Below are 22,349 nucleotides of genomic sequence, written 5' to 3'. Positions count from 1 at the left end.
AAAGCAAAGATTATTGGAAAAGGTCACTTAACCATTTTCTTGTAGAGGTGGCATGCATAAATCCACACCAGTCCCCAAGGAAATAAATGTCTTGCCTGTTGTATTGGAAAGACACGAACCTGAGTTGAAATCCAAGGCGTATCTTGAATTCAGGCTTTATATTTAACGCCAAAATCTGCATTCAAAATACAAACATTAGACGAAAATATGCATCTGTTGGGGAGGATGTAAATGTTGTATAAAGGGTAATAATAAAAATAAAGAGCATGCAGGTTTTCATTCAAAATCTCTGAAATGGTTTATAACTGAAAATTTGAATATGAATTAAATACAAAAGGGAAGTACATTTAGATAGATAGATATAGAGAGTGGAGGAGAGAAAGAGCAAATTTTAGTAAATGCACTTAAAATATATTCATAAAATTATAGTTATTAATGTTATAACAATATATTAAAACCCTGGTAGTTCCTGTCTTGGCGCAGAGAAACGAATCCGACTAGGAACCATGAGGTTGTGGGTTTGATCCCTGGCCTTGCTCAGTGGGTTAAGGATCCAGCATTGCTGTGAGCTATGGTGTAGGTCACAGACTTGGCTTGGATTTGGTGTTGCTGTGGCTCTGGCATAGGCCAGCAGAAACAGCTCTGATTAGACCCCTAGCCTGGGAATGTCCATATGCTGTGGGTGCAGCCCTAAAAGGACAATAAGACAAAACAAAAGACAAAAAACAAAAAACACTCCGACAACATAATAACACATTAAAAAATAGTTCATAAGGTGTTCCCATTGTGGTTAGTGGTAACGAATCCAACTAGTGTCCATGAGGACAGGGGTTTGATCCCTGGCCTCACGCATTGAGTTAAGGATCCAGCATTGCCATGAGCTGTGGTATAGGTTGCTGATGCTGCTCAGATCTGGCATTGCTGGGGCTATGGTGTACGCCAGCAGCTGTAGCTCTGATTCGACCCCTAGCCTGGGAACTTCTATATGCCAGAGGTGCAGCCATAAAAAAAGCAAAAAAAAAAAAAAAGTAGGACATAAAATTTTCTTTACCATTTGAATAAAATTAACTTGATATATGCATATGAAAAAAGACCTCTTAATTATGGCTAATTATCAATTTCTTAAATATGAACTATAAACCTGAATCTGTACTTTACATTTATTCCCATTTGAATCTCAAAACAACACTTACATAAGTATTATTTTTTCATGTTCAATGAGAAAACTCACTTAAAATGACTCAGCTATTTATTTCATGCCTGTAAGATGGTTAATGTTATGTGCCAACTTGGCTGGGTTATGGTACCTGGAAATTTGGTTAAATACTATTTTAGATATTTCTGTAAAGATCTATTTTTGGAGATACTAACATTTAAATCAGTGGACTTTAAGTTAAGCAAATTCCCCTTCATCATGTGGGTTAACCTTATTTAATCAGTGAAGGTCTTTAAAAGAGACTTCCCTTGAAGAGGGAATTCTTGCAGCAGACTGCCTTTGAACTCAAAATGCAACTCTTACCTGTGTCTCTGCTTACCAATCTACCCTGAAGATTTCAGACACTCCAACCTCCACATCAGTGAGCCAATTCCTTACATGAAATTCCCTCTCTCTCTATCTACCTATCATCTATCTATCTATCTATCTATCTATCTATCTATCTATCTATCTATCTATCTATCTATCATCTTTCTATCATATATGTATCTATCATCTATCCTATCTATCTTCCTATAGGATAATCTTAATCAAACATTTTTGAAAGGCAAGGTTCTGTGTGGCCATGGACATGACATAACACCTTTGAGCATTTTTGTCAAACTAATGAGTATAATGAAATTGCTGAGTTGCTCCTATCTCACTGGAAAAAGTGGAGGAAAAAAAGACGAGTTCAAGAATTCTAATTCCAAGTTGAAGTGCTGTATAAATGACCTGAAAGCTTCTGTCTGCCCTGGAAAAGATCCCTAATCTACTATAGCTGCAGAGCTGACATTGCTGAAAACCCAAAGCCAGAAACTCATCCCATGAGTGGCTGAATTATAACGCAAGTTGAATTCCCAACCTCACTGCCTATCTACTGCTAAAATAAGGGCATTGATTGGGAAAGAATGGGATCCTGGAAGTTGGAATGCAGATGTTGGGGAAGACTCTGATGAAACTGGGGGCAATGAACCCCTAAATTCTGATAAGTCTTCCTTGTCTATAGAGGTAGCTGGTCCAAAATTCTGAGAAGATTAACCCTGGTTTGCCTCAGGAAACCACAATGGCCTCTCCTGAAATAGTACCTTTCAACACACCCGAGTTCTCCTCAGGAATCACCCTCATGACTGCTCTTTGCTTCTAGACTCAAGCTCCAGCAGGGCCCAGAATGTGCAGTAGAAACTATGACCAGTGAAGATAGTGGTAAAAGAAACATAAAGTCATTTTGGGCTGAATTTATGGATGTGTTCCCCCTAAGTAGAAATTCTGGACTTCTTGTTACAGCTCAGGGAGTTATAAAGGTCTCTATCAGAGATGTTAAAATGAGAATCAAAGGTGGCTCAGGTTAAATAAATTTGAAATGCTAGGCCTGCCTTGGTATCCTGTGAGAGGAAGGAGTTCAGAGGTGTAGGGAGATTGGAATGTCAGAGTAAATTTGTCATGTAAGATTGCTCACCCATCTGGAAGGGTCCAGAGGGTGTATTGTATTTTTTTTTTTTTTACCAATATGGTGAGGATTAAATTTGTGAAGGGAGCCCCAGCATGCTTGAAGAGCTCTGTGGTCACAATTTTCCTTTTAATTTTATTGGAGTATAGTTGACTCCAATAAACTGTTGTATTAATTTCAGGTATAGAGCAAAACGAATCAGTTTTACATATACATAGCCATTCTTTTTTTCCCATACAGATTACAAACTAGTGAGTAGATTTTTCTGTGCTGTATATTAAGTTCCTGTTAATGATCTATTTTATACAGTTGTGTGTGTATGTTATACCCATCCTCCCAATTCTTCCCTCCAGCAATGGTGTCACCTATGCTAACTATAAGACTGTATTTGAAATCTGTGAGTTTGTTTCTGTTTTATAAATAAGTGTTTTTGTGTCATTTTATTAGATTCCACATATAAGTGATATCATATGATATTTGTCTCTATGACTGACTTACTTCACTTATGATCACGTATAGGTGCCTCTGTGTTGCTGCAAATGGCATTATTTCATTATTTTCATGGCTAAGTAGTATTCCATTGGATATATATACCACTTCTTCTTTGTCTATTCATATCAATGGGCATTTGGGGTGCTTCCATATCTTGGCTATTGTAAATAGTACCACAATGGACATTGGGATGCGTGTATCTTTTCAAATTATGGTTTTCTCCAGATATATGCCCAGAAGTGGGATTGATGGACCATATGGCAGTTCTATATTTAGTTTTTTGAGGAATCTCCATACTGTTCTCCACAGTTGTTACATCAATTTACATTCCCAACAATACTGCAGGAGTGTTCCCTTTTCTCCACACCCTCTCCAGCGTTTATTTTTAGACATTTTGATGCTGACCAATCTGACCAATATGAGGTGGTACCTCATAGTAGTTTTGGTTTGTGTTTTCTCTGATCATTAGTGATGTTGATAATCTTTTCATGTGTTTTTGGCCATCTGTATGTCTTCTTTTGAGAATGCAAATTAGCCTGATTTTAATGTTTCCTGAATTTCAGAAGCAGTTTATGTTAAATCTTCCCAGCCCCACCTCCTTTTATGATTTCACAGTTATGACAAATGACAAATGATGCAGTAAGTAAAACTTGTTTTTGTAACCTAATATGACTCTTGTTTTCATAACCTAATAAAAGCACCCCCACATTTATCAGCTAACCAGTCATTTATCTCTGTGCAAGAATCCAACAATGCTCTGATGAGATTAACACCTCCAACTTCTATCCATATGAAATGTCTAATAAGCAGGACCTGTTTTCCACAGCCTGAATCACTCTGAAAGGGCACTCCTTTCCTATGGTGGAGAGAGAAAATGTAAAAAGGTAAAGATTTATTAATTTAAAAGCATTGGAATCTTCCTTAGAATGATATCATTTTAGGCAATAGAGTAACTACCTCACTTTTGCCTACACATTTACCATCATGAAGGAAATGTCTGACTTGATACAATTTGAGTTTTCAGATGTACTTTCTACAGACTTGTCATGATACACTTTATTTTTTTTATTTTTTAATTTTTATTACTCAAATGAACTTATCAAATCTGTAGTTGTATAATGATCATAACAATCTAATTTCATAGGATTTCCATCCCACAACTCAAGCACAACCCCACCCCCCAAACTGTCTCCTCCACAGACTGTAAGTTTTTCAATGTCTGTGAGTCAGCATCTGTTCTGCAAAGAAGGTCAGTCTGTCCTTTTTCCAGATCCCACATGTCAGTGAAAGCATTTGATGTTGGTGTCTCTTTGTATGGCTGACTTCGCTTAGCATGGTAATTTCTAGGTCCATCCATGTTGCTAAAAATGCTGGTATTTCATTCCTTTTAATGGCTGAGTAATATTCCATTGCATATATGTACCACATCTTCTTGACACACTCCTCTGTGAGACATTTCATTTGTTTCCATGTCTTGGCTACTGCAAATAGTGCTGCAATGAACAATGGAGTACATGTGTCTTTGCGAGTCATGGTTTTCTCTGGATAGATGCCCAGGAGTGGGATTGCTGGATCAAATGGTAGTTCTATTTTTAGTTTTCTGAGGAATCTCCATACTGTTTTCCACAGTGGTTGCACCAATTTACATTCCCACCAGCAGTGTAATAGGGTTCCTTTTTCTCCACACCCTCTCCAGCACTTATTGTTTGTAGACTTTTTGATGATGGCCATTCTGGCTGGTGTAGGGTGGTACCTCATCGTGGTTTTGATTTGCATTTCTCTACTAATGAGTGATGTTGAACATCTTTTCATGTGTTTTTTGGCCATCTTCATGTCTTCTTTGGAGAAGTGTCTGTTTATATCTTCTGCCCATTTTTGGATGGGGTTTTTTGTTTTTTTGTATGGAACTGCAAAACGTGTTTATAAATTTTGGAGATTAATCCCTTGTCAGTCGATTCATTTGCAAAGATTTTCTCCCATTCTGTGGGTTGTCTTTTCGTGTTGTTTAGGGTCTTTTGCTGTGCAGAAACTGTTCAGTTTGATTAGGTCACATTTGTTTATTTTTGTTTTTATTGTCAATACTCTAAGAGGTGGATCTGAGAAGATGTTGCTGTCGTTTATGTCAGAGAGTGTTTGGCCTATGTTTTCCTCTAAGAGTTTTATAGTGTCTGGTCTTAAATCTAGGTCTTTAATCCATTTGGAGTTTATTTCTGTGTATGGTATTAGGGAGTGTTCTAATTTCATTCTTTTCCATGTGGCTGTCCAGTTTTCCCAGCACCACTTATTAAACAAGCTGTCCTTTCTCCATTGTATAGTCTTGCTTCCTTTGTCATAGATGAGTTGGCTGTAAGTGCGTGGGTTGAATTCTGGGCTTTCTATCCTGTTCCACTGATCTATATTTCTCTTTGTGCCAGTATCATACGGTTTTGATGATCGTTGCCTTGTAGGATAGTCTGAAGTCTGGGAGCCTGATTCCTCCAGCTCCATTTTTCATTTTCAGGATGTCTTTGGCTATTCTGGGTATTTTGTGCTTCCAAACAAACTTTAAAATGTTTTGTTCAAGTTCTGTGGAAAATGCCCTTGGTAGTTTGATAGGGATTGCATTGAATCTGTACATTGCCTTTGGTGGTATAGTCATTTTGATCATATTAACTCTTCCAATCCACAAGCATGGTATATCTTTCCATCAATTTGTGTCATCTTTGATTTCTTTCATCAGTGTCTTAGAGTTTTCAGAGTACAAGTCTTTTGTCTCTTTAGGTAGGTATACTCCTAAGTATTTTATTCTTTTGGATGCAATGGTAAAAGGGATGGCTTCCCTAATTTCTTTTTCTGCTCTCTCATTGTTAGTGTATAGAAATGCTGATGATTTCTGTGTATTAATTTTGTGTCCTGTGACTTTGCCAAATTCGTGGATGAGCTCTAACAGTTTTCTGGTTAGAGTCTTGAGGATTCTCTAGGTATGGTATCATGTCATCTGCAAATAGTGATAGTTTTACTTCTTCCTTTCCAACTTGGATTCCTTTTATTTCTTTTACTTCTCTGATTGCCATGGCTAGGACTTCCAAAACTATGTTGAAGAGTAGTGGCGAGAGTGGACATCCTTGTCTTTTTTCCTGATCTCAGCAGGAATTCTTTCAGCTGTTCACCATTGAGAATGATGTTCGGCATGGGTTTGTCATATATGGCCTTTATTATGTTGAGGTAGGTTCCTGCTATGCCCACTTTCTAAAGGGTTTTTATCAGAAATGGGTGTTGGATTTTGTCAAAGGTTTTTTCCGTGTCTATTGAGAGAATCATATGGTTTTTATTCCTCAGTTTGTTAATGTGGTGTATCACACTGATGGATTTGCAGATATTGAAGAACCCTTGCATCCGTGGGATAAATCCCACTTGATCATGATGTACAATCCTTTTAATGTATTGTTGGATGCGGTTGCTAGTATATTGTTGAGGATTTTTGCATTGATGTTCATCAGTGAATTGGCCTGTAGTTTTCTTTTTTTGTGGAATCTTTTTCTGGTTTTGGTATCAGGGTGATGGTGTCCTCATAGAATGAGTTTGGGAGTATCCCTTCCTCTGCAATTTTTTGAAATATTTTCAGAAGGATAGGTGTTATCTCTTCTCTAAATGTTTGATAGAATTCGCCTGTGAAGTCATTTGGTCCTGGACTTTTGTTTGTTGGAAGTTTTCTAATCACAGTTTCAATTTTAGTTCTTGTGATCAGTCCATTCATCTTTTCTATTTCATCTTGGTTTAGTCTTGGAAGATTGCATTTTCTAAGAATTTGTCCATTTCTTGTAGGTTTTCCATTTTATTGGTGTGTAGTTGCATATAGTAGTCTCTTATGATCCTTTGTATGTCTGTGATGTCCGTTGTTATTTCTCCTTTTTCATTACTAATTTTATTGATTTGAGTCCTTTCTCTTTTTTGCTTGATACGTCTGGCTAAGGATTTATCAATTTTGCTGATCTTTTCAAAGAACCAGCTTTTCGTTTCATTGATCTTTTCTTTGGTTTTCTTTGTTTCTATTTCATTGATTTCTGCTCTGGTCTATATGATTTCTTTCCTTCTACTAACTTTATGGAGTGTTCTAATTTCTGTTCTCCCTTGAGCTGCTTTAGATGTAATGTTAGCTTGTTTATTTGGGCTTTTTCTTGTTTCCTGAGGTGGGCTTGTATTGCTATAAATGTTCCTCTTAGAATGGCTTTTGCTGCATCCCATTGGATTTGGAGTGTCATATGTTTGTTGACATTTGCTGCTAGGTATTTTTTAAGTTTCTCTTTGATTTCTTCAGTGATCCATTGGTTGTTTAGTAGCATGTTGTTGAGTCTCCACATGTTTGTGGGTTTTTTTTGCAGTTTTTTTCTTGTTGCCGATTTCCAGTCGTATAGCGTTGTGGTCGGAAAAGATGCTTGACATGATTTCAATTTTTTTAATGTTACCGAGGTTGGATTTGTAGCCCAGGATGTGATCCATTTTAGAAAATGTTCCATGTGCACTTGAGAAGAATGTGTATTCTGTTGCTTTTGGATGGAATGTCCTATAAATATCTATGAAGTCCATCTGGTTTAATGCTTCATTCAGGGCCTGTGTTTCCTTACTGATTTTCTGTCTGGATGATCTGTCCATTGCTGTAAGTGGGGTGTTAAAGTGTCCCACTGTCAGGAGCCGTAAGGCTGCTCCAGTAGAGAAAGCAAAGCCACAGTCAGCACCTGCATGAGGCTTGTCTGGTTAGCAGAGCTACAGACAAGCTGAAGAAAGAAGAAGGATTTCAGAGCAATCCCTTGAAAAACATCGGCTCCTGGAAAATAAAAATGATAACCCCTAAAAAATATGTTAATCTGTTTTCTCTGTGTTTATCCTTCTTTTTCTATCTTTGATTCACAGCTTTCTTACAGCTAAGGATTTGCCCTGGGTACGTAAAACACCTGAACCAAAACAGAGTGAAGTTATTTAAACAATGTAATGGAAAAAGCCTTTGTTTTGGAGTAACAATTTATGGCACCTATTTTGTGAGAGTATACAGGGGAAACTTATGATTTTAGTCCCTTTTCTTAAAAAGAAGTTTGAGGCTGGGAAAAATGTTGTTTGGCCTATAAATTGTTATTTTCTATAATAGATATATTTTTTATCAAATAACAGTGTCACCTGTAACTTTCATCCCTTTGATAATTTTTGGGTATAATACTCCTTTCTATTGAAATTGGTGGTTTGGAACCTACGTAAATCAGCACAATAGGTTAAATGCTTAGCTTGCTGGCGCCAAATAAATTGTAGTCTCAAGAATGTCATGAGCCCAAGGCTTTCATGTGTTTTTGTTAACTACATACGCCTTTAGTTAAAGAATGTTAGGTATCATAGTTTATTACGTATTAAAGCTTTGTTCTTAATATAGAATAGAATAGCTACTGTTGTTGACCTTTTAAAAAAAATACAGTGTGAAACTTTAAGTTTGTAATCTTGAAGGAAAATCTAAATTTGAAAGGAACATGTTTTAACTAACCCTTTTTTGTATCTCAGGTGGAGGGAACAGAAAGGGCTTTAAATCAAATGTTAATGTCAAATCTTACATGAAACCTGATTGTGAAATGGTATAAAAACTGATGCTTTTCATTTAATAAATTGGGTCATCTGCAGCATGCACCTGAGGAGTTGGCTCCAATTCTTTCCACACCGTTTGTAGCCCATCCTCTCCTTTGGCACTCCCTGGCTGCTGGGGCTGGACCTCGGCACCCCACTGTGATTGTGTTATTGTTGATTTGTCCTTTTAAGGTTGTTAGCAGTTGCCTTATATTTTGTGGTGAACCTATGTTTGGTGCGTAGATATTTAAAATTTTTATATCTTCTTCTTGGATTGATCCTTTGATCATTATGTAGTTTCCTTCTTTGTCCCTTAAAATATTCTTCATTTTAATGTCTATTTTGTCTGATATGAGTATTGCTACTCCAGCTTTCTTTTCATTCCTGTTTGCATGAAATATTTTCTTCCATCCTCTCACTTTCAATTTGCATGTGTCCCTAGAAGTGAAGTGGGTCTCTTTAAGACAGCATATATATGGGTCCTGTTTTTGTATCCATTCAGCCAGTCTATGTCTTTTGGTTGGGGCGCTTAGTCCATTAACATTTAAGGTAATTATTGATATGTATGTTCTTATTTCCATTTTTATTAATTGCTTTGGATTTGTTTTTGTTGCTCTTTTTTCTTTCCTTCTTCTCTTGTTCTCTCTTCTGGGTGGATGACTATCTTTAGTGTTGTATTTGTGTTTATTTTTCTTTGTTTGTGTATCAAATGTGGATTTTTGGTTTGCAGTTATTCTGAAGTTTTGATATGAGTCTATGTGTATATGAGATTGTTTTAAGTTGTTGTTCTCTTAATTGCAGTTTCATCTCAGTGTCCTGCATTTGTACCCACCTCTTATGATTTCTGATTTTGGTGGTATAATGTGCATGAATGATTTTGTATCTTTACTGTATATACACCTTTACTGGTGAGCCTCGTCATTTGTGGAATTTTTGTTCCTGTTGCTGTCTTTTCTTTTATGCCTAGAGAAATTCCTTTAATATTTGTTGTAAGGCTGGTTTAGTGTTGCTGAATCTTATCAGCTTTTGCTTATCTGTGAAGGTTTTTATTTCTCCTTCAAATCTGAATGAGATCCTTGCTGGGTAAAGTAATGTTGGTTGGAGATTTTTTTCCTTTCATCACATTAATTATAGCATACCACTCCCTTCTGGCCTGCAGTTTCTGCTGAAAAATCTGCTGATAACCTTATTGGGGTTCCCTTGTATGTTTTTTGTTTATTTTCCCAAGATTTTCTCTTTGTCTTTAATTTTGGTCAATTTGATTAATACTTGTCTTGGGGTGTTCCTCCTTGGGTTTATTTTACTATGGTACACATTGTGCTTCCTGGATTTGAGTGAGTGGTTTCTTTCCCATGTTAGGGAAGTTTTCTGCTATTATCTGTTGGAATATTTTTTCTGTCCCCTTCTCTCTCTCTTCTTCTTCTGCCAACCCTCTAATATGGATGTTGGTGCGTTTCACGTTGTCCCAGAGTTCTCTGAGACTCTCTTCATTTGTTTTCAATCTTTTTTCTCTTTTCTGTTGTGCATCTGTAATTTCCGCTAATCTGTCCTCCACCTCACTTATTCATTCTTCTGCCTCCTGTATTCTGCTGTTAGCTGCTTCTAGTGAATTTTTTATTTCAGTTATTGTATTTTGCACTTCTTCTTGTTTAAGTTTTATGTCTTGTATCTCTTTGGCCAGTGTTTCCTGTGAGTTATCCATCTTTGCATCCAAGTTATTTCCAATATCTTGCATTATCTTCAGTAGCAACAATCTAAAGTCTTTTTCCCAGAGGATGAGAATCTCATCACTTAGCTGATTTTCTGGGGTTTTTCCTTTCTCCCTTATCTGAGTTATAGTGCTCTGTCTTTTCATTTTTATGTTTTTGGCATGGAAACCTTTTAAAGATAATAGAGTTGTAGCTTCTCTTACTTCTGGTGTCTGTCCTCCTTGTGGCTGAAGTTGGTATGGGGGCTTGCTGTAGGCTTCCTGATGGGAGGGACTGATTCCTGCCCACTGGTTGTGGAGCTGATTCTAATCCCTTTGGTGGGTAGGGCTTTGTCTCTGAATGGGATTAGAGGCAGCTGTGTACCTGAGGGGTCTTTAAGCAGCCTATTTACTGAGGGCCGGGGCTGTGATCCCACCTGGATTGTTGTTTGCACTGGGGCTTCTCAGGGCTGACTGATGGGTGGGGCCAGATTTTCCCAAAGTGGCCATCTCTAGAGAAAGGCACATGCAGCTGAATATTCCCGAGTGCTTTGCCTTCATTGTCCTTCCCTCACAACAAGCCACATTCACCCCTGTTTTCCCAGGATGTCCTCCAAGAACTGCGGTCAGGTTTGACCCAGATTCCTATGGAGACTTTCCCTTGCCCTGGAACACAGTGCACGTGAAAGTCTATGTGCACCTTTTAAGAATGGGGTCTTCATTTCCCTCAGTCCAGTGAGCTCCTGGTCACAAGTCCCATTGGCCTTCAATGCTAGATGCTCCAGGGGATCTTTCTCCCAGTGCCAGATCTCCACACAAGAGAGTTTGATGTGGGGCTCAGAACTCTCACTCCTGTGGGTGAGTCTCTGTGAACCAGTTAATTTTCAGTCTGTGGGGCTTCCTAGCTGGGAGGTATGTGGTTGTTTATATCATGTAATCGCCCCTCCTACCTCTTGATGTGTCCTCCTCTTTTTCCTCTGGAGTAGGATATGTTTTTTAAGGTTTCCAGTCCATTTGGGTGAAAATTGCTCAGCCTTTAGTTCTAAATTTTTTTTGTTTTTAGGAGAGAAGTTGAGCTCTAGTCCTTCTATTTTGCCATCTTAGTTCCATCTTGTTGGCATGATATGCTTTAATCATCGAAATATTATATTTTGTTCTGACTCAATATTTCAATTTCCCAGAGGTGATACCTCATTGTGGTTTTAACTTGTATTTCTCTAATAATTAGTGATGTTGAATATCTTTTCATGTGTTTTTGGGCATCTCTCTGTCTCCTTTGAAGAAATTTCTATTTAGATCTTCTGCCCATTTTTTTTTATTGTTTTATATGAAGCTACATGGGATGTTTGTATATTTTGGAGACTAATCCTCTGTCAGTCTCTTTGTTTGCAAAGATTTTTCTCCCCTTCCACGGTTGTCTTTTTTTTGTGTGTTTGTGTATGTGGCTTCCTTTGCTGTATAAAAGATTTTAAATTTAATTAGGTTCTATTGGTCTATTTTTCTTTTTATTGACCTTATTCTAGTATATTGGATCAAGCAAGATATTTCTGCAATTTCTTTTTTTATTACTCAATGAATTTATTACATTTATAGTTGTACAATGATCATCACAATCCAGTTTTATAGGATTTCCATCCCACAATCCCAACACATCCCCCCACCCCCCAAACTGTCTTCTTTGGAAACCATAAGTTTTTGAAAGTCTGTGAGTCAGTATCTGTTCTGCAAAGAAGTTCATTCTGTCCTTTTTTCAGATTCCACATGTCAGTGAAAGCACTTGATGTTGGTGTCTCATTGTATGACTGACTTCATTTAGCATGGTTATTTCTAGGTCTATCCATGTTGCCAAAAATGCCAGTATTTCATTCCTTTTAATGGCTGATTAATATTCAATTGTGTATATGTACCACATCTTCTTGATCCACTCCTCTGTCAATAGACATTTCATTTGTTTCCGTGTCTTGACTATTGAAAATAGTGCTGCAATGAACATTGGAAAACAAAGTAAGTGCAGATGGTGTGACCATGCTGCTCGGGGGCCTCTGTGGCATGTTGTCCTAGCAGGGAGCTTCCCAGAGGGCTGTGGACCAGGTGTTCCCTGCAGCATCTCTCGCCATGGTCCCCAAGGCGTCCACAGCCCAAGCAGAGGCACCAGTCATCCCCTATCAAAGATTGTTCTGTCTATGTTTTTCCTCTAGGAGTTTTACGTGTCTGGCTTACATTTAGGTCTTTAACCCATTTTGAGTTTATTTTTATGTATAGTGTTAGAGAATGTTCTAATTTCATTCTTTTACATATAGCTATCCAGTTTTACTAGCACCACTTATTGAAGAGACTGTCTTTTCTCCACTGTATGTTCTTGCCTCCTTTGTTGTAGATTAATTGACCATTGGTGCATAGGTTAATTTCTTGGCTTTCTATACTGTTTCAATGATTTATATTTCTGTTTTTGTGCCAGTACCATATTCTTTTGATAACTGCAGTTTTGTAGTATAGTCTGAAGTCAGGGAGCCTGATTCCTCTAATTCCATTTTTCTTTTTCAATATCACTTTGGCCATTCAGAGTCTTTTGTGGTTCCATACAAATTTTTAAATATCTCTTCCAGTTCTATGAACAATGTCTTTGGTAGATTGATAAGTGATTGTACTGAATATATTGATTGCCTTGGGCAGTGTAGTCCTAACAATATTGATTCTTCCAATCCAAGAGCATGGTTTGTCTTTCCATCTGTTTGTGTCATCTTTGATTTCTTTCATCAGCATCTTATAGTTTTCAAAGTACAGGTCTTTTGTCTCTTTAGTTAGGTTTATTCCTAGGCATTTTATTCTTTTGATGCAATGCTAAATGGGGTTGTTTCCCTAATTTTTCTTTATGATATTTCATTGCTAGTGTGTAGAAAAGTGAGAGATTTCTATATATTAATTTTGTGTCCTGCAACTTTACTTAATTCATTGATAAGCTCTAACAGCTTTCTAGTAGTGTCATTAGGGTTTTCAAGGTATAGTATCTTTTGATCTGCAAACAGTGATAATTTTCCCTCTTCTTTTCCAATTTGGATTGCTTTTATTTCTTTTTCTTCTCTGATTGCTGTGGCTAGGACTTCCAAAACTATGTTGAATAACAATGATGACAGTGGACATCCTTGTCTTGCTCCTGATCTTAGCAGAAATGCTTTCAGCTTTTCACTGTTGAGAACTATTCTACTCTTTCTGCTAGACCCAAAATTGTGAGAACTGTTGCCACTAAATGCAATGGAAAACTTAATGCAATGAAAATAATTGTATTCTGGGGTAAAAGGGACAAATGATGGAATCAGTGGCTGAGGGCATGATGGGAATAATTATCAGAGTCAACAGCAGAGTTAAAGCAGCAATGTCTGGCTCAGAAAACCTATAGTCTTGATTAGTTGATCATGATGTTCTTAGAAGTGAAATAGGTGAGTATCTTACGAATTCTTATAGTTGATTTACAATATTGTGCCCATTTCTGCTGTACAGGAAAATAACTCAGTTACACATATATATGTGTGTGTATAGATATCCTTTTTATATTATTTTCATTTATGCATTATTTTCCATCATGATCTATCCCAGGAGATTAGACATAGTTCCCTGTGCTGTACGTAGGACCTTGCTGTTTATACATTTTAAATGCAATAGTTTGTGTCTACTAACCTCAAACTCCTAGTTCTTCCCACTCCCTCTTCCCACCCCCCTTGGCAACCACAAGTCTGTTCTCTATGTCTGTGTGTCTGTTTCTGTTTTATAGATAGGTTCATTTGTGCCATATTTTAGAGTCCATGTATAAGTGATATTGTATGTTATTTGCCTTGCTCTTTCAGACTTACTTCACATGATAATCTCTAGACACATTCATGATGTTGTGAATGGAATTAATTTTTCTATTTTTATGAGTGAATAGTATTCCACTCTCTATATGTGTGTATGTATGCTACATCCGATTAATCCATTCATTTGTCAGTGGACATTTAGGTTGTTTCTCTGTCTTGGCTATTGTAAATGGTGTTGCTATGAACATAGGAGTGCATGTATATCTTTGAATTATAGATTTGCCTGAATATATGCCCAGGAATGGGATCACTGGATCATATGGTAATTTATTTTTAGTTTTCTGAGGAACTTCCATACTGTTTCCATAGTTGTTATATCAACTTACAAATTTATACTCAATCTTTCTATCAGTCTTACCCAAAGGGAGTTATGATCTTTTAGCATGGTGACTTTGTACTGGGGATAAGGATCAGACCTTTCAAAGATTACTGAATACTGATTCTGGACTGATATTAATTCCAGGGAATCCAAAACATCACTGTAGCCTACCAATCAGTGGGACTTGTGGAGGTCAGGTTATCAATGAAGTTTTAGCTCAGATCCAGTGAGTCCATGAATCCTTCCTGGGCTTACTTGGAATAGTCATACTCAGCCATTGGCAGAATCTCTACATTGGCTCCCTGACCTATGGAATGAAAGCTCATATGTTGGGAATGACCAAGTAAAGCCATTAGAACTGCCTCTACCTGGGAAAAGAGTGCCAAAAGCAATACCCCATTCATGAAGGATTGCACAGATCAGTGTCACCATCAAAGATGTGAAAGTTACAGGGATGGTGATTCCCATGACATCCCCATTCAACTTGTCTATTTAGACTCTGCAGAAGGCAAATGGATCTTGGAGAATGAAAGTGGATTTTCACAAGCTGAACAAGGTGGTGACTCCAAATGCAGTTCCTGTGCCAGATGTGGTTTCATTTCTAGGCAAATTAACCTGTCCCTTGGTACCTGGTATCTACTTATTCATCTGGCAAATGTCTTTTTTCTCCATACCTGTTAGAAAAGACTATCAGAAGCAGTTTTCCTTTATCTGGCAAGGCCATCAACACATTCTTATTGCCCAGCCTCAAGTGTCTATCACATTTTTAGCTCTATGTTACAGTTTAGTTCTTGGGGGTCTTGATTGCCTTTCCCTTCCACAGAATATCACATTAGTCCATTATATTGATGATGTTCTGGTTGGATATAGTGAGGAAAAAAGATCCACTATTCTAGACTTACCGGTAATGCATTTTCATGTCGGAAGATGAGAAATAAATCTGACAAAAATTTGGGGGCCTTCTACCTCAGCGAACTTTTAGAAGCCCAGTGGTTTGAGAAAGTTAAGATAGTCCTTCTAAGGTAAAGGATAAACTGTTGTATCTGTCTCTTCCTACAAATGAACAAGTGGCACAATACCCAAAGGGCTTCTTTGGATTTTTGAGGCAACATATTTCCCGTCTGAGTATGTTACTCTGGCTCATTTACCAAGTAACTGAAAAGCTGCTAGTTTCATTTAAATCCCCAAACAAGAGAAAGTTCTGCCACTGGGCCAAGTTACTATACAAACTGCTATTCCAAGTGTCCATATGATACAACAGATCTGATGGTGCTTGAAGTGTCAGGGGCAGATAGGGCCACTGTAGAAAAACTTTAATAGCCCTCAATAGATTGTGGAGCAAAGCCCTATCATCTTCTGTGGGTAATCTCGCTTCCTTTGAGAGAACAAAAATTAGATCTTGGTTTTTTGAAACTGACAGCTATTTTCTGAAATAGCTCTCACCCTGCTACTGAGCCTTAGTAGAGACTAGATGATGAGAAGCCTACTAAATCAATCAAATGTGGTCCACCAACTTCAACCTGAGATGCTCATCATGAACTAGATATTATCTGACCCACTAAGCCATATAGCTGGGCATGAACAGTATCACTTTGCCATCAAACGAAGAGGTATATATGTAATCAGAACCAAGCTGAGCCTGAAGGTACAAGTATGTTACATGAAGAAGTGGCTCATATGCCCATGGTCCTCAATTCTGTTATGTTACCTTCTCTCTCCCACCTGGCACTTGTTGCCACATGGGAACTTCCCCAAGATCAGTTGACAGAGGAAGAAAACACATGAGCATGGTTTGCAGATGGCTCTGCATAATTTTCAGGTACCACCCAGAAGTGGACAGCATCTTTCTGGGACATCCCTGAAAGATAATGATAAAGGGAAATCCTTCTAATGGGAAGAACCTTGGGCAGGACACCTGATGCACTGGTTGTTCATTCATCTGGGAAGCCCAGACATACAATTATATACTAATTATTGGACTGTGGACAAAACCTGGATGGTCACAGACTTGGAAGTCGCAAGATGGAAAATTGGTGACAAGAAGATCATGGTAAGAGACATATGGATAGGCCACTCTGAATGGGGGAAAATAGGAAGCTATTTGTATCCCACTCAATTGCTTATAAAAGGGTGACCTTAAAAGAAGAGGATTTTAAAATCAAGTGAAGAACATGACTCATTTTGTGGATACAAGCCTGCCTTTACCTGCAGCTACCCTTGTCATTGCCCAACGGGTGCATGAGTTAAATAATCATGGTTGCATGATTGAGGTTATGCATGAGCTCAGATACAAAGATTGCCACTCACCAAGGACAACCTGGCTCTACACCACTGAGTTCCAAGTCTGCCAACAGTTGGAACCAACACTACATCCCTGATGTGGCACAATTCCTGGAGTAATTAGTCAGCTATCTGTTGGCAGGTTGATTGGATTTGGCCACTTCTATAACAGAAAGTACAATGTCTTGTTTTACAATAATAGATATTCACTTGGGATTAAGATTTACCTTTTCTGTATAGAGTGCTTGTTCACAGTAACCTGGCAGTTATTATCATTAACTTCATTCTCCAATAAAGGAACATAAAGTGTGGAGAGGGAAATTGAATTGTCCTTTGCTACCTGGATGCTCATAGCAATATTTTAGCTTTCTTGTCAACTTTCCATTTATTTGTATGTTTATGCAAAAATCACACTCTTGGGATTTCCTATGGTAGCTCAGTGGGTTAAGGACCCAACATTGTCTCTGTGAGGATGTGGGTTTGAGCCCTGGCCTTGCTCAATGTGTTAAGGATCCAATGCTGCTATAAGCTATGGCATAAGTTGCAGTGTGGCTTGGGTATGGAGTTGCAGTGGCTGTGGCATAGGCTTCAACTTTCACTCTGATTCGACCTCTATCCTGGGAATTTCCATATGCTACAGGTGCAATCATTAAAAAAAAAGAGAAAAAAAGATTCACACTCTTTACAAGGTATACATTATGTTTACTATCAAATAGAACTAATTATCTCACATTACTCTTATTTTTCTTGATTTTCAGGCCATTCTTGTAAGGATTTTATGAGGACTTTGAAAACAGCTTTTCTTCAAAAACAAGTTGGTAACTTTTATTTTAAATTCATGTTTACAGAATTAATTTAAATGGATTTTGTGGAGTTCCAATATGGCTCAGTGGCAATGAACCTGATTGGTATCCTGAGGATGAGGGTTCAATCCCTGGCCCCGCTTAGTGCGTTAAGGATCCAGCATTGCTGTGAGTTGTGGTGTAGGTCTCAGATGTGGCTCAGATCCCATGTTGCTGTGGCTGTGGTGTAGACTTGCAGCTCTAGTTCTGATTCGACCCCTAGCCCGGGAACTTCCATATGCTGCAGGTGCAGCTATAAATAAATAAATAAATAAATAAATAAATAAATAAATAAATAAAGTTTGTTTTCTTTAAATATAGAAAGACTTCCTCTTGGTTGAAGTCTTTGTTATTTTTGTGTTTATGACACTCATTACCATTTTCAATATAGACCTTATTTTCATTTAGACCTAGTATCTACCAGTCTAAATCTAGTTCCCCACCACTTCTTACTGTTAATCCTGATGTAATGTAGTTTTATCTTCCATTATTTCTTCCAATCAGTTAGTAAGAAAATATTTATTTCTATATGTTAAATTTACAATAATTGTTGTGAATTTTTCTTGATCACTTGAACATTTAAATGAGTTTTTTCGATTGAATCTTGCAGATGTTCCATATATAAAGTTAAAACTTTGCAAATGATTTTGCCACCATTTGGAGTTTTTTCCAAGTGTATTATTCCTTTCTTGCGTAATTGTATTTACTGGGAGCTATAGAATCTGGTGAAATAACAGTCATGCTTCCTGCCTCTAGTGAGAAGACTCTTGATTAAATGCCTCCTGATTACACCCAGAGGGAAGCTTTTAAATTGATATATTATGTATGGTTCCACACATGTGCATATGTGTATAAAGAAAGGATAGTAATATCTACCTCATAGGATGTCATGAGGATTCAAAGATAATGTATGTAAAGAATATTGCCTGGAAGAGTGCCTGGGTTATTGTAAACTCATTGCAATGAAGAATTTATATGGCCATGTTCATGAGGTAGCCAGCTGTTATTTTTTGGTGAAGTTGTTGCCATAAGTGATAAAGTGAGTTAATACACACAAAGCTCTTGAAATGGTGTCTGGCATATAGTATGAGCTCAATAAATGTATGTCACTAATATATGGTGTTATTGAGGAACTTTGCAAAGAACTGATGCCAATTTATATCAAAAACTTTTGCTGAGTTTTTGATGACCATTTTCACTTTTGATGTATAATCAAATGAATTAGGCTGGCATGTTTTCTAATATTAGCATATCAGCTTTCATGGCATCAGACCTACTTGAATTCGTTTTTAAGTGAACTGCCAGAATTTGCAACTACTTTGTTTAGGGATTTTTAAAAATCAATATTTAAACAAGAGATTGATGTTAGGTTTCCTTTTGATGTCATCTTAGTTGAATTTTGGTAGCAATATTTTGCTAACTTCACAAAAGTTATTTGAACTTCTCTTTTCCTACAACACGGAAGAGTGTAAATAAATAAGAGGATTTTCTTCGTTGTTTTTATGGTTCCTTAAATATTAAATGAAAATCCCCTGTGAAATAGTTTGCCTCTTTACTGTTTGTCTTTGCTGTGTTTTTCTTTGACAGAGGAATCTTTTAACCACTTTCCCCATATCTTAATTGTTTTTAAGTAACTTTGGTTTTCTATCTCTTTAGGTTCCCTATTTTTCTTCAGTTTTTTTTTTTGGGGGGGGAGTTTACATATTCCATCATGAGCATAACTTTGCCCTTTTTCTATTTCTATAGCGTTGAATATGATATAAATCTTATATTTCCTCTGCATCATCATTACTTTCATCTCAGAAATTTGTATTATTACTTTATTTATTTTGCTTTGTTTTTGTCTTTTCCTTTAACTTTGGTTAGGATAAGTCATGATTCATTTTCCCAGGGCCTTATTTATTTTTGTTTTTATTCTTCTCTTTTCTAGTTCATTAATTTTTATTTATCTCTAGTTTGAAATTTTCATTTTCTTTATTCTGATATTTTCCAGGGTTATGGGAACTAGTTCACTTGCATTTGTTCTTAATTACTGATTATTTAAGACTAAAGATATTCCTTTGAATACTTTTTATGTCTCATTAATTTTGATGCATATTATTTTATATTCATTTTTCTATATTTATTTTTATTGAAATATTATTCACCTATAACACTGTTAATTTCAACTATACATCATAGTAATTCAATGTTTTTGTACATTACAAATGATCGCCACAATAAGTCTAGTTTCCGTCTGTTACTGTTCAAAGTTATTACAATAATATTGACCATATTCCCCATGCTGTATATTTCATCTCTGTAACTCGTTTATTTTGTGCCTGGAAATCTGTACCTCTTAATCTTCCTCACAGAATTCACTCATCCCTTTCCACCATCTCTTTGACTTTGAGTCTTTTTCTTTTTTTATGTTTCTACATTTGTTTTCTTTTAGATTCCACATATAAGTGAAATCATACATGTACTATATCTTTCTCTCTCTGACTTACTTCGCTTAGCATAATAACCTCTAGGTCCATCCATGTTGTAGCAAATGACACGGTTTCATTCTTTTTTATGTCTGCCTGTCTGGGAGGGTCTCCAAGATCACAGATGGGTCTGACCCTGGCTCCTTTCAAATTCCTGCCTCTGTACTTGATTTCTTGCATTTGAGATCTTGTGTCCTTATGTGTTTAGTTAGTTGCTAACTTTATCATGATGACATTATATGCATTGCATTTGTCTCTCTTTCATTAAACATGTTCTAATACTTCTCTCCATAAATAATAGAAAAAAATGTGTCCACGTTTTCCTTTTTCTTTTCTTTTTTTTTTTTTTTTTTTTTTTTTTTTGTCTTTTTGCTTTTTCTAGGGCTGCTCCCGCGGCATATGGAGGTTCCCAGGCTAGGGGTCGAATTGGAGCTGTAGTCACCGGCCTACACCAGAGCCACAGCAACGTGGGATCCGAGCTGCGTCTGCAACCTACACCACAGCTCACGGCAACGCCAGATCCTCAACCCACCGAGCAAGGGCAGGGATCGAACCCGCGACCTCATGGTTCCTAGTTGGATTCGTTAACCACTGCGCCACGATGGGAACTCTGTCCACATTTTCTGCTTCTACCCCTCACTTTCTTCATCTCCAAATTTTAAGTGATTATTGTGTGTGTGTGTGTGTGTGTGTGTGTGTGTTATTTATGCCTTTAAATGTTCTCAATAGTTTTATGTGCTTCAGGTAAGTTTTTTGACCCTTTTTCATAAAATATGAGAAAATTTCGTACTTATACTACTATATACATTTTCCCTGTCATTGACTTGTTAGTTTATACAATTGTAACACCAGATTTTTAATGTTCAAAGTTTGTATTAAAGTCATAATTCCACATTTATTTTAGTCTTTATCCTATCATCAAATGGAATCAATGCTCAGCACTAACTCCATAATACAATTTCTCTATCCATCTTTTGTCCTGTTTAAGTTCCTTCCATCACATTTTCCTTAAGAAGGACTCATTAGAAATCTTTATTGTGTTGTTGGAAATTCTGAACAATGTGTGCCTGTTGCCTTCATGCTTAAACCCTTTTAAGTCTGGTATAAAATTCTTTGGGCATTTTTGTTCATATAAGAATTAGGAATTGCTCTACTATTCATAAATAATTTTCTGTTCATGTAAGAATTTAGGGGGGCATTTTTGTTCACATCAAATTTAGGAATTTCTGTACTGTTTACTACCAGTGCTAGAAATGCCAGCTTAAAAGATTTTTTATTAATTTACTGTTTAGTAACTTTATTAGGATATTTTTCAGGGTTAATCATTGTGTGTCAGTTTTTTCCAGTACTCAATGCACTCTTTAATATCTGAAATGAATTTTTCTTTTATATCTGGGAAAAATATTAAATGATACCTTCATTTTTATGTTTCTTTTGTACTCTTCAGAAACAACTATTTTCTTCAGGAACATCTATTATAAGAATCTGTTTTCTGTAGTTCTTGCTGTGCCACAGTGGGTTAAGAATCCGACTGCAGAGGCTTCAGTTGCTGCAGAGGTACGGGTTTGATTACCAGCCTGCTAGAGTGGGTTGAGGATCTGGCATTGCTGCAGCTACTGTATAGGTTGCAACTGAGGTATGGATTCAGTCCCTGGCTCAGGAACTTTCATATGCTGTGGGAAAAAAAAAAGATATAACTGAAGAAATTGTATGCATTTACTGTGTAAAATGTGATGATTTGATATATATACATTGTGAATTAATACTACAATGAAGCTAATTAATGTATCTATCATTTCATATGATTATCTTATTTAAAAAAACCTGTCTATAGCTGTTATTATTATTTCAGTTCCATATTGTATTATCATTTCAGCTACTTTTAACTCGTTTAACCCTCTCCTTATTTTTCTTAATCCTGTGCTCCATATAGAAGCCTCCATTTTTGTTATATTTTAATGTCTGTTCTGCACTACATACTACTTTCAAAATTATCTTTATTTTTGTATTGGTTTTACTTTTTAATTTCTCTTTTTTAGTTTACTTTAGCTTTGTTTTGTTGTATTTTGTTTAGTTGTGCTACACACCTTCTTTTTTTTTTTTTCTTTTTATGGCCACACCCGTGCTATATGGAAGTTCCCAGGCTAGGGTTTGAATCAGAGCTGCAGATGCCAGCCACAGC

The 22,349-nt window shown here is 36.8% G+C and overlaps 1 pseudogene; it reads left to right on the top strand.

The window, feature by feature from the left end:
- The window catches only part of LOC100622288, a 184,453-nt pseudogene continuing 177,608 nt past the window's right edge, over positions 15,505–22,349 (top strand).

The sequence above is a fragment of the Sus scrofa genome, chromosome 15 (genome assembly GCF_000003025.6).
Source record: "Sus scrofa isolate TJ Tabasco breed Duroc chromosome 15, Sscrofa11.1, whole genome shotgun sequence".
NCBI lineage: Eukaryota > Metazoa > Chordata > Mammalia > Artiodactyla > Suidae > Sus > Sus scrofa.
This window is presented reverse-complemented; position numbering and strand designations above follow the sequence as displayed.